This window comes from Haliotis rubra, unplaced genomic scaffold, assembly GCF_003918875.1.
Source record: "Haliotis rubra isolate DU_JTF1 unplaced genomic scaffold, ASM391887v1 Scf602, whole genome shotgun sequence".
Taxonomy (NCBI): domain Eukaryota; kingdom Metazoa; phylum Mollusca; class Gastropoda; order Lepetellida; family Haliotidae; genus Haliotis; species Haliotis rubra.
In genome coordinates, this window is record NW_025767305.1 from 453,200 (window position 1) to 467,370 (window position 14,171).

The following is a 14,171-nucleotide window of genomic DNA, read 5'->3' on the forward strand; positions in this document are numbered from 1 at the left end:
ATCTTATAGCAATGTATGTATGTATGTATGTATGTATGTATGTATGTATGTATGTATGTATGTATGTATGTATGTATGTATGTATGTATGTATGTATGTATGTATGTATGTATGTATGTATGTATGTATGTATGTGTGTGTGTGTGTGTGTGTGTGCGTGCGTGCGTGCGTGCGTGCGTGCGTGCATACGTACGTATGTATCAGCTCCCTCCTATGGAAGTGCGCCCAGCTAGTTCATGCCACATGACAGTAGACGCACCACTGACTCGAAAAATCAGGAAGTTGAGAATGAAGTGTTCACGCACGTAGCGGGTGACGTACATATGTTGCTGCTCTGAATTATTTTCTCTTCGTTGGTTGGTTTATATCTAATGCATCATTCAGCTATATTCCAGCTATATGACAGCGGTCTGTAAATTATGGAGTCCTATCTTATACGCTGCAGGGACAAAGTCAACAGCAATGGCAGACAGACAGACGGACGGACGGACAGACAGACAGACAGACAGACAGACAGACAGACAGACATTATATTTCAGTCTCACCTCACATAAAATACATATATAAATATATTTATAAAATATAGCATATAAGTGAGCCACCCTTTAAGGGTTATGAGAGACTAATGTATTAATACATTATAAATACTAAATAATAAATAATTATATAGGTAAATACAGTATAAAATCTATCCGTATAAAATATGTTTTCTTCTTTGCAAGATATAAAAGCAGGTTTTGGCACTGAAATATACATGGTGTTTAAAAAGTAAAACTAATATATCATCATGGCATGTGAACAGCTTGAACAACACAGACCTAGGCCTAGTCGCGAATACATTGCAGTACCGATAATACCTGTCCACGCCTTTCTCAATGCCTACCTACGTGCTGTGTTACTAGTAAGGTTGTAAGGCTGGTACATATACACACAAAGTAAACATAACAGAACAGTAAGCGGTATGCCCACCCTATCGGCTGGTTCAATAGACGCTATAGAAACTGGCCCAGTATATCAAACACATGGTATAAATATTGATCACTTGTGACAGTGCAAACTGTTTTACCGTTACGTTGGTATAGCGAGGAGGTCATGACATAACTATATAACTGAACTGATAACGGATGTTTGTTTATACGGTCGGTGTAAACCTTCAGTGTACATTGTACATAGCTACGTCTGGGATTAGTTCAAGCACCTTAAATACACTTTGGCTGCCTCCATCCTTTCACGCCATGGATAATGCCTAAGACTCGGTCTTCACTGTTATTAGCCATCACCAACTGAGATATTTCGATTTAATTCGCCCTTCCCTTTCTCTATTCTTCAAGACACGTGAAGATCCTGATTAGAATTGGTCTTCAGCAACCCATGCTTTTCGTAAGAGTGAGTGAGTGAGTTTGGTTTTATGCCGCTTTTAGCAATATTCCAGCAATATCACGGCGGGTGACACCAGAAATGAGCTTCACACAATGTACCCATGTGGGGATTCGAACCCGGGTCTTCGGCGTGAATGTACCCCACCGCTTTTCGTAAGAGGCGGTGTTACATTACAATTTACGTCAAGTTTATTACAATTTGCTGCAAGTATTACAATTTGCGTTTTTATTACAATTTACGTCGTAACAGGCAACTAGCGGGATCGGGGGCCAGACACGCTGACTTGGTTGACACATGTCATCCCAATTGCGTAGATCGATGCTCATCCTGTTGATCATTGGATTGTCTGGTCCGATTATCGACTCGATTATCTACAGACCGACGTGATATTCACCTGATGAAGGAGCAAGAATTAGCTCTGAAACGTCGTGTAAAGAATAAAAAAGAAGTTATTATCCATAAAACGTGTCATGTATTCACGACGTGATATAGCTGGAATATAGCAGCAAACAAACTGTCCTACAACTAGACAACGCTCTCAGAGGTGATTGCCTTAACGTATTGCCAGCATAATTACATTTTTTTCCAAACCTCTAGTGAAATAACCCGTGAAGGTCCGGGTTAGAATATTGATCTTCAGTAACCCATGCTTGTCGTAAGAGGCGACTAACGGGATCGGGTGGTCAGGCTCGCTGACTTGGTTGACACATGTCATCGGTTCCCAATTACGCAGATCGATGCTCAATGCTGTTGATCACTGGATTGTCTGGTCCAGAATCGATTATTTACAGACCGCCGCCATACAGCTGGAATATTGCTGAGTGCGGCGTAAAACTCAACTCCCCACTCTCATGAAATATGTAACCGACTGCACTGTTGTGTGAATGTCACAGCTGAAACCTGCTGCGTTCAGCTTGAGTCAGTCTGACACTATTCTCGAGTGCTGATAGTCGCGTCGCTATATACGCAAAGCTCGTTGTTAACATGTGTGTAGCGCCTACACTGACGTGACAGATTGGGCGTGGATAGTCGAGTGAATAGGTGCAACTATTTATGTCCTTGAAATGACACAGGGAACATGCTCCACGGTTATACTGTACCTAGACTTTTAGATTATTCTAGGGACATTATTTCAGCTGCGGTTGCCTACTCTTGAAGGCAACCATATTTATACGTGCAATAAAACGTATGTAAAGCGTCAAAGCGGCAAATAACTTCAGTCATAAACTTGTTGAGGCTTTCTCGTTCCTGATTTCAGTGTCACATGATATGTGATTAGTTAAACCAACATGTTATCATTTCTAAAAATATAGTAATTATCACATGTATGTGTAAGTGTATGTATGTATGTATGTATGTATGTATGTATGTATGTATGTATGTATGTATGTATGTATGTATGTATGTATGTATGTATGTATGTATGTATGTATGTATGTATGTATGTATGTATGTATGTATGTATGTATGTATGTATGTATGTATGTATGTATGTATGTATGTATGTATGTATGCATGTATGTATGTATATGTTTGTATGTATGTATGCATGTGCATGCATGCATGCATGCATGCATGCATGCATGTATGCATGGATGGATGCTGTATGGATGGATGGATGTATGGATGTATGTATGTATGTATGTATGTATGTATGTATGTATGTATGTATGTATGTATGTATGTATGTGTGTGTGTGTGTGTATGTATGTATGTATGTATGTATGTATGTATGTATGTATGTATGCATGTATGTATGTATGTATGTATGTATGTGTTGTGTGTGTGTGTGTGTATGTATGTATGTATGTATGTATGTATGTATGTATGTATGCATGCATGTATGTATGCCCAACACTATGTATGTATGTATGTATGTATGTATGTATGTATGTGTGTGTGCGTGCGTGCGTGCGTGCGTGCGTGCGTGCGTGCGTGCGTGCGTGCGTGCGTGCGTGTGTGTATGTGTGCGTGCGTGCGTGCATGTATGTTTGTATGTATCTATGTATTCATGCATGCATAAGCTCAAGAAGCCTTCACAAGGTCTGCATGACTAACGCCCGTATGTCAGCTACCTGCTATGGATGAGCGCCCAGCTTGTTAATGCCATATGACAGTAGAGACGCACCACTGACTCGACGAAGCAGGAAGTTGATGATGAAGTGTTCACGCACGTAGCGGGTTACGGACATGTATTACTTATACGATATAACCTACAATGGTATTTACAATACCAGCGACGTGTTTAGAATCGCGAGTCTAGTTTAGCCCCAGTCTGACGATATCAGCTGGGTGGAGATTCTTATCTATGAACACGAAGACATAGTCAGCGTTTCTAGCCTTGGTACCATGGCTGCGAAATCATGTGTTTACATGCCTGGTACCAAGGAGCACAAGATCCATTTCCTAATTTAAAAAATATTTGTTATGCATCATCTTTTGAATGATGTCGGTTCAGATAAACCTGATAATAGAATGGAGACGATTCAAACAGCAACCTTAACGCTGAAGCACAAATATAATTCAGATGCAAGAAAAAATTCTATATGTATATAAAGTACCACACGAAAGAAATATAACACTATATTTCACCCAAACACAATATGAAAACAACATGGGCAACATGCCGAACATGGGCAGACCCAGGAATTTTGAAGGGTGGGGTGGGGTTGGGGGGTTGGTCAGGGGTTCGAACCTCCTTGCCCCCATTGGCTCCGCAAACGCAAATAAAATCTTCAATGTGGTCTTAAGTCATCCTCCTCCCCCCCCCTCTCTCTCTTCTTTGGTTCTTCTCTCCTCCCCCTACCCCTCCCTCCTTCCGATCCGCCAATGGCCGAAACACATAAATAGGTTGAGTCGGAGTAAGAGCTTCGATATTTGCATCAGATATATTCACCTGTTACGACCCGTGAAGATCCGGGGTAGAATTGATCTTCAGTAACCAATGCTTAAAAGCTTGTTGTAAGAGGTGACTAACGGGATCGGGTGGTCAGGCTCGCTGACTTGGTTGACACATGTCATCGTATCACAGTTACATAGATCGATGCTCATGCTGTTGATCACTGGATTGTCTGGTCCAAACCTGTCATATAGCTGGAATAATGCTGAGTGCGGCGTAAAACTAAACTCACTCACTCACCCACTTGCCTGTTATGCTGGGGTAATGACATATAAAATCAACTAAAAACACACTTACTGCAAATAATGTCAAAAGGCCTTCACAAAGTCTGAATGACTAACGCTGCCGTATATCAGTTCCCTCCTATGGATGCGCGCCCAGCGTGTTAAATGCCACATGACAGTAGAGACGCACCACTGACTCGACAAATCAGGAAGTTGAGGATGAAGTGTTCACGGGTTGCTGCTCTGAATTATTTTCTCTTCGTTGGTTGGTTTATATCAATTTATATTATATTTATAAAGCATTCAGCTATATGGAGGCGGTCTGTAAATAATGAAGTTTGGGCCAGATAATCCAGCGATCAACAGCATAAGCATCGATCTATGTAACTGTGATGCGATGACATGTGTCAACCAAATCAGCGAGCCTGACCACCCAATCCTGTTTTGTCGCCTCTTACAACAAGCATGGGTTACTGAAGACCAATTCTAACACGGATCATAGCTTTTATGTTTAACTTTTCGGGATTCTACATGTGGAATTGCTTTGGATGTCTTAAATATAATTGTTTATGTCTGTATGTCTGTTTGTATTGTGCTCTCTGTTTTAACATGTCATATACCTCTGGTGTACACAAAATTCCCTCTAGGGTAATAACGTACTATATTATCTTTTCTTATCTTAATGGATGTGATACAGCGTCACATATTGGTATCCTGTGTTAGAAGGCTATGGTCGTTGAACTATGTACAGTGCACCCTGGTTAAACTGCTCCTGGTTATAACGCCACCCTGGATATAATGCCAAGTCTTTGCCAGAACGGATATCCTGTCTATATAATACCCTGGTTATACTGCCCCTGGTTATAACGCCACCCTGGATATAATGCCAAGTCTTTGCCAGAACGGATTTCCTGTTTATATAATACCCTGGTTATACTGCCCCTGGTTATAACGCCACCCTGGATATAATGCCAAGTCTTTGCCAGAACGGATTTCCTGTCTATATAATACCCTGGTTATACTGCCCCTGGTTATAACGCCACCCTGATATAATGCCAAGTTGTTCCAGAACGGATTTCCTGTCTATATAATACCCTGGTTATACTGCCCCTGGTTATAACGCCACCCTGGATATAATGCCAAGTCTTTGCCAGAACGGATTTCCTGTCTATATAATACCCTGGTTATACTGCCCCTGGTTATAACGCCACCCTGGATATAATGCCAAGTCTTTGCCAGAACGGATTTCCTGTCTATATAATACCCTGGTTATACCCTGGTTATACCACCCTGCCCTTTGTTATAAATACGCCACCCTGGATATAATGCCAAGTCTTTGCCAGAACGGATTTCCTGTCTATATAATACCCTGGTTATAATGCCCCTGGTTATAACGCCACCCTGGATATAATGCCAAGTCTTTGCCAGAACGGATTTCCTGTCTATATAATACCCTGGTTATAATGCCAAACTGGATATAATGCCATATACCATTGGTTTTTGGAACAATACACTTTATTACTCAAACAAACCACCAACGGTGGTACATGAGTTATATTTTGCACATAGTTATATAGAAATTACAGCAAGATGGCAGACACAACATTCAGAAATCGTGACAGTTTTTTCAGGACATGTATCTTATTATTCCCAACAAGTTGCTTATATAACAAAAAGTCATTTCCCCCTGGTTATAATGCCAATTACACTGGCTGCATGTGTAATTGATATGGATCAAATAAATTGACTAAACTCATCCATGCTTTAGGTAGTCTTGTAATCCCAGATAGGATGACACATGTGACAATACACTTCCTGTAGTTACCTGCAGCCCCTAGACGCTGGGATTTCCCAGTCATTCAAGCCTCATTACAGGAGACATCAGCTCAATCACCTTGTTGACTGCATAGGGCCGCTAACTGTCCTACCTGGTTATAATGCCACCCTGGACATAATGCCATATTTTCTCTGGACAAACGGTGACATTATAACCAGGGTATATATACTGTATTGTGGATAGAAATGCCAAAATTATGTTTGGACTATTATAGTAGGTGATCGGAAAAAAAGTCATGGAAAAGAAGTCATGGGAAAAAGTCATAGTAAAATAAATCATGGGAAAAACGTCATGGGAAAATAACTATTATAAAGCACCCTGTTCTCCAGTTATTTACTTCTATTTACAAACTTATTTAAAAATAATTCAACAAGAACTGTTATAAAAACGTCCTGTCCTCCATTTACTTTGTTTATAATGTAGTTTATATATACTATTTCACTTTCATCTTCAAATAATGTTCAGTAATAAACATCCTGTTCTTCAGTTATTTGTAAAGACTATTTCACTTTCAAGTTAATTATTCTTTTCAGTGAGAAGCTGTAAGCAATTGGATCTTATCGATACGGGAGAAATGAACATATTATATTATGCCAGAGTGGCTGGCCAAAGACTGTGACTCTGTAGTGATCTGTTCATTTCATGTCAGTACAGTATGGCATGGTAAGTTTATTTAATTTTGACAGAAAATGAACACAAAATACGCAAAATGTAACGGACACCGACAACCATGTAGATTTACAACCCCGGAAGAGCAAAAGCATATATTCCATAACTTTGAAAAGCGTATATCGCCTCCTCATATGATTTGGTTCTAAACCAAGAGGGCAGTGCGCTAGTCTAGTGGATACAGCGTTTGCCCATCACACACAGGTCCTAGGTTCGATTTCCCATATGGTTGCAATACAAAAAGGCCATTTCAGGTATTCCTTTTGAAGTATTGCTAACTGACTGACTGACTGAGTTTGGTTTTACGCCGCTTTTAGCAATATTCCAGCAATATCACTGCGGGGGGACACCAGAAAAGGGCTTCACACATTGTGCCCATGTGGGGATTCGAACCCGGGTCTTCGGCGTGGCGAGCCAACGCTTTAACCATTAGGCTACCCCACCGCTCCAAGTATTGGTGAAATGGGTCATAAAGCTATACTCACTTGAAAGCCGAGGTTTTCGATGAATCCGTTGTCGTTTTAAAAAAGATATATTATACTGATTGCATGATGGGTTTTGTGTTTCGAGGGGCGGTGGGGTAGCCTAATGGTTAAAGCGTTGGCTCGTCACACCGAAGACCCGGGTTCGAATCCCCACATGGGTAAAATGTGTGAAGCCCATTTCTGGTGTCCCCCGCCGTGATGTTGCTGGAATATTGCTAAAAGCGGCGTAAAACAAAACTCAGTCAGTCAGTCAGTTGTGTTTCGATGACTGCAAACAGCCTTTATAAGCTATTGTCTCTACAGCTGGCTCTTATAAGCTTATATGTGATTTATGAAACGCCCAGGTAGCCCAGTGGTTAAAGCTTCTTTTACGTCGAGGACCTGGTCGTACGCCCGTTCTCAGAAAAAAATGTCTGAGGCACATGCTTAGTGTCACTTGTGTATTGTCCTAGCAGGACTGACAAGACAAACTCCCCCACTACCTACCCAAGTTTGGGGTGGCATAGCTTAGCCTCGTTCATCACACCTGGTCGATTCCTATCTTGGTACGACAGCACATCCTTAATCCTAAATATCTTCTGTCATAAGCTTGGAACAAGTATGCTTAAAACGTCGTGAACTTACTATTAATTCGTGGCAGAAGTGTACAATATTATAAAACGGTGAGTGGGTTTGATTTAAAGATGCCTTGACAAGATTAATATAGTATTACGCCATTTCTGCTTTCTGGTATTCAAAGCATGAGGGCGCGGTGGGGTAGCCTAGTGGTTAAAGCGTTCGTTCCTCACGCCGAAGACCCGGGTTCAAATCCCCACATGACTACAAGGTGTGAAGCCCATTTCTGGTGTTCCCCGCCGTGATATTGCACTATTTATAAAATCAGCTAAACTAAACTCACACACTCGAAGCATGAGCGTAGGATTCTGGTACCTTAAAGGCCCGCAACTTGGCATTGACCGCAGTGGTACCTTTAACGACTGGGACCACCCTGTCCGTCCTAAGTCCACGAACACAACACTATAAGCAAATTATCCCATACACGTCAACACCTCAAATGACACTGTCAACAAACGTTAAAAGAGATGTGAAGAGGATAGGAAGCCCTTATCTACCAAATAAGTACAGCACAATATACTGATGATATAAAAAACATGGGTATTCAATATTTTTTAAATAGTGAGAGCCGGGTGAATGATATACCCTAAGCGATAGTATGTTCGAGAGTTGCGGTTCAAAGAGGGTATTGTGCCAACTGTGTGTATAGAGGAAGAAGGAAGGTTCCTCCATACAGCTGAGGCCATTGGTGTTGTATTGATATAATGCTCTGTATTACTATTTATACTATACACAGTTTGACCATCAAAGGTAGGGTTTAAATACACAGTGAATATTGCGAACGAGTCTCCATGTATTCTTTTCAGTGAAGTAGTGTTGATGACTTGTAAACTGTTATCAGTTTGTATGTTTTGTCATCAAAATGTGGACATTTAACCACAAATGACACAAGGAGCAGAGGTTCAACACTATGCTGAAACTAAAATCAAATCAGAATTATAATCTGTGATTTGACTTGTAATACAATCTACAATACAACCCGCAATACAACCTTAAACACAAACAATATAGAACAAACTTTATGGATAACAACTTCTTGTTATCCATAAAGTTTGTTCTATATTGTACTTCCCAACCTCTAAAATGCCACTCAAAGAAGTTAAACACAAACGACGAAATAACCGACAAGAAAACCTACATATCTGCAATGCAGCCTACAACCAACCTACGATACAGCCTACTATAAAACCTACGACACAACCTACAACGTGTCCTGCAATACAACCTACAGCACGACTTGCACTACAACCTACAACACAGCCTGCAACACAGCCTGCAGTACATTTTCCAATACAACGTAAATAAATCTCCAATACAATTTCCAATACAGCGTACAATAAATCTCCAATACAACCTGCAACACAATTTCCAATAGAACGTAAAATAAATCCCCATACAATCTCCAATAGAACCTGCAATACAATCTCCGATAGAACGTAAAATAAATAGCCAATACAACCTGCAATACAATCTCCAATACAACGTAAAATGCATCTCCAGTACAGCCTGCAAATCAATCTCCAATACAGCGTAAAATGCATCTCCAATACAACCTGCATTGCAATCTCCAATCGACCAACAACCTCCATAACTAATCACACAACCTTCAATAAAACCTGCAACCCAACCCGCAATACAACCCCGAGTACAACGTGTATTAAACACAACACAACCTACATCACAGCGTACAACACAACCCGCAATCCAGCCTACAACATATCTCTGTAACACAACACGCAATACATTTCACACAACCTGCAATCTGCAATACAACTTGCACAACAGTCTGTAACAGACTGTAGTCTACAGTATCACCCACACAGAACCAACAAGATAATGTACAGTACAACCCACGAGTCTACTTACAACCAGGTGAGTAATGTTCACTAACAAGAACATCTATGGTGCGATAAAAGCTGTTTGATATGCAAGGTGGCCAGAATGAATACAACTAAATACATGAGAAAGTATGACTCAAAATCTTCAGCATTAAGACATGTTTACTAAAGTCCTCCAAGTCGACTTCTCTTGTTAGCCTTATGGCCCAAGTACAACTCTGGAGCAAGTACAACTCTGGAGCAAGTACAACTCTTTTTGTCTAAAAACACCGAACTATCTTTATTGCTTCCTCCACTCACGTACAGGGATTTCCCGTATTTAAGCCATGGGCTTAATAACGGAAAATGACCCTTCTCGTTCACAAATAAAAATTTTTTTAAATAATTAAGCCCGGGGCTTAAATTCGGGAAATGCTTGTAACTGAAGAAAATGATTCTAAGACACGATAAAATGGAATGAACTTTAATATAACCGGAATAATGCAGAAACCTGAACTTTAGACAATCATCCAAGAATTGTCTTAGACCTGAACTTGAATGACACCCCCTCTTTTATATTTACATACTTTACTGTTCTTAGCGAACGTGTCCTATGTTATCATCATATTTTATTGCGACTGCGTGTGAGTCATATAGATTGAGGTTGTCTATATGGGTATAGAGTACCTGAATGGCTTCTCTTGGGACTCCATGTAAACATGAAAACTCAGTAACTAACGGGCACTACAAACGTTATACAGTACAACCAGAAATTATTGAGAATTTAAAGATTGTAATTTAAAAAATAAATTCACTCATTACTCACGTATTAAATGTGAATATTAGCAGAACATAACTCCAGATTCAAAGACAGGTGAACAGTTAGTATTTTGTCAAGTCACCATGGGCAGCAATGCAGGCTTCAATGCGGCGGGGCATACTACTGATCAAAGAAGTTAGTAAGTTGTGGTCCATGCTGTCCCAATATCGGACCACCTCTTCTTTCATTTCAGCAATATTTGTCAGATTTTTCTTATTGACACTTTCCTGCATAAGTCCCCAAACATTTTCTATTGGATTTAGGTCAGGGGTATAGCTTGGCCAATCTAATAATGTCATATTTTGGGTCCGAAACCAGGCCTGTGAATGCTTTGAACGATGTTTTGGGTCGTTGTCCTGCTGAAAAATCCAAAATTTCCACAGAACACGTGAGCAGATGGAAGTAAATGTCCCTCGAGAATATCCGTGTACCGCTCACTGTTCATATTCACTTCAAACACACAGAGGGGCGTTGCCCCTAACACAGATATGCCACCCCACACGTTAAATTTCGGACTGTACTTTGGGCGCTGATACAATGGTTTTTCAGTTTGTTTGGTCCAGAATTTCAGTGTATTAGGAAACAGCCACACAGAACTTTCATCTGAGAAAATCACATTGTCCCAGTTACAATTTCTATGCTGTAAGCACTAGTTCAACCTTCGCTCCTTCTGTTCAGGTTTCATGATCGGTGATGGAATTCCTCGACTTTTCTGCCAACCCATTCATTGCAGCTCAGTTCTAATTGTCTCCTTACAGACAGCCACAGTTCCTCTATCAATTATATTCAGCCTTAAGTTTTCTAAACTCCTTCGTTTGTTTTTAGAAACAAGAATACCAAGCCGCCTCCTGTCACTGACAGTCAATTTTCTGGGCCTACCTGCGCCTCCCTGGTGCTCAATGCTGTATCCATTTGCAATGTTTTTCAAAACACGATAAACAGTGGACAAAGGGATGCCTGTTCTACTTGAAATCACTTTAGCTGATCTGATGTCCTTGTTATAATACTCTAAAATCAACTTCCTCTTCTCCAAATCATCCATACTGAGGATCACTGAAAATGTCGTCTGCTAGCAAGTAAATAAAGGGGATAACTCTTCACAAACTAATGAAAAATGATTAACGGAGTTGTCTCTCTTGAATGAAACCAAGCACTTGATAGCTGGTCAAAGTTGTTTATACTAGAAATCCAATTAAACATATTCCTAAAATTCTCAATAATTTCTGGTCATACTATATATGCCATGTGCCATGCGCTGTTGCAATAGGACGTGACTCTAAACAATAACATCAGTAATCGTATTTTAGGCGATGGGCTTAATAACGGGAAAATATCCCTTTATTAAGCCCATGGGCGTAATTATGAGTGAGCTAAAATACGGGAAATCCCGGTACTTAATTGTCTCTTGGCAGTACACACATACACGTTAGCTGACCCTACATATTCATTCACCCAAACCCTCGCGATTGCCTGTATTTCAGCGGAGCAGTAATGCTAATGCAAACGCGAAAAGACACACTTCTATGCGCGCTAGGTATGCGACAGGGCGATATGCTTGATTCCTCCTTATCTCTGCTTAACGCTGAAAATTTCAAATATTGTGATAACACTAATTTTCCATCTAATGTCATACCCCTGGGGTATAGAATATACGGGTATGTTCGTTACCTGACACTGGAAGTGTTGCATTTATACAGCCATACCTATATCTGGAGTAGGGGCCTCGTCGGTTTCATATGACCTACATAGAAGCTCGTGACTAAACACACGTATTTTATTTTATGCAAGGCTATGTTTCCGTCAGAGGTCAGGTATACAAAGGATTCCTTACCTTTTTGATGGTTGATAGTTAGTTTGTTCCCTCGTGTTCTAACGATGATTCGACTGTTTTAACAAACAGTAGTCACAAGCAGCTTGTTACCTACAGTCGGTTTTACCGTGTCACTATTCTACTTCCTGGTTGTGAGTTGACATCGATACACACCTCGACGTCAGTGCGCTATACATTGTATCACTGATCAGCTAGTACCAGCAAGGTAGTAAAAGCATTATTTGACGGTCACCATAATTTGGCAGTGATGATCAAACCAATTAGATAACCTCGACATAATTATAACAGCATAACAACGCCTAGTTGTTCATCGATCATATCTCGTTGCTGCGTTTCAGTAGTCTTTGTCTGTCTCCCAGACCGTAAAGGTTCAATTAAATAGAGCTCAACTAAAGTCTAGAATTGCCTCTGCTCCATACTGACTTTGAAGGTGTATGTTTATATTTAGGATAAATATATTTCTGGCACTAAATGCCGGCCTATTTAGTTCTCTAACTTTATTTAATTACATATCGGGGTAGGGGCGTGACGGAACGCAGTAGTGTAAGCGTTTTCTCGCCGATGGTCCTTCGATTTATAACATAGGTACGATGTGTGAAACCTATTCTTGGTGATTCTCTTCGTGAAAGCGTTGGAACATTTCTAAATGCGTCGCAAAACCTGATTCGAATTTATTTTTTTGAATATTGCGATATCATAATATTAAATATTGTGCGTAATACAGTCTTTCCCATCCGGAGAAGAAGTGCAAACCCCCTACAAACCACCCAGACAACTGCGATCTGAAAGCAAATTCTTATTGAAAACTCCTTCTTATAGACTGGCCTCTTATGGAAAGCGCTCTTTCAGTGTGGAATGAACTGCCCCTCGCCTAAAAACTGTCACCATCTTTTCCTGCGTTCAAATCACATCTTAAAACGTATCTCTTTTCACTGCACTATCAACTAGTACCACATACCAATGATAACGGTGTAATTGTTTCGTTGACACGCTGACTCGTTTGTGGATTATCATTACGTGGTCAGCGTGTCAGTCACTACTACTACTACTACTACTACTACTACTACTACTGCTACAGCTACTACTACTGCTACTGCTACTGCTGCTGCTACTACCACCACTGCTACTACTTACTACTTCTACTACTACTATTACTACCACCATACTACTACCACTACTACTGCTACTACCGCACCACCGCTACTACTACTGTTACTACTACTACTGCTACTAACACCACTACTACTACACTACTACCACCACCACTACCACCTACTCACTACCATCATACCACCACTACTACTACACTACCACTGCTACTACTACTACTACTATTACTACTACTATATACCCCGCCAGTATTATAACCGTTACAAGAACAGGAGCTGTTACTACACACACTACTTTTGGAAACCTCAACACAGTAGAAAATAAATGGATTTCCACTGTGAACCAACAACACAGTTCGTATTTGTGTACCCAAGCACCATCGTCACGGCTGCTAAACAAGGGCCGTCAGAAATGTACATGTATGCATTCCAAAAAATTCAAAGTCTACTTTGAAAATAAAGGTTTTGGTCAGTGAAACAAAAGT

The 14,171-nt window shown here is 40.4% G+C and overlaps 1 protein-coding gene across 3 annotated transcripts in view; it reads right to left on the reverse strand.

Annotated features, from left to right (window-relative positions):
• The window catches only part of LOC124255542 (SH3 domain-binding protein 2-like), a 36,738-nt gene extending 23,812 nt beyond the window's left edge, over positions 1 to 12,926 (reverse strand). For 2 of the 3 annotated variants that reach the window (XM_046689478.1, XM_046689476.1), the window contains exon 1: positions 12,578 to 12,926. The gene's annotated coding sequence lies outside the window, so the exon portion shown is untranslated. Of the gene's footprint in view, positions 1 to 4,576; positions 4,667 to 12,577 lie in introns of those variants that run through there. The other variant, XM_046689477.1, reaches the window with a different exon arrangement.
• Positions 12,927 to 14,171: the final 1,245 nt, after the last annotated feature.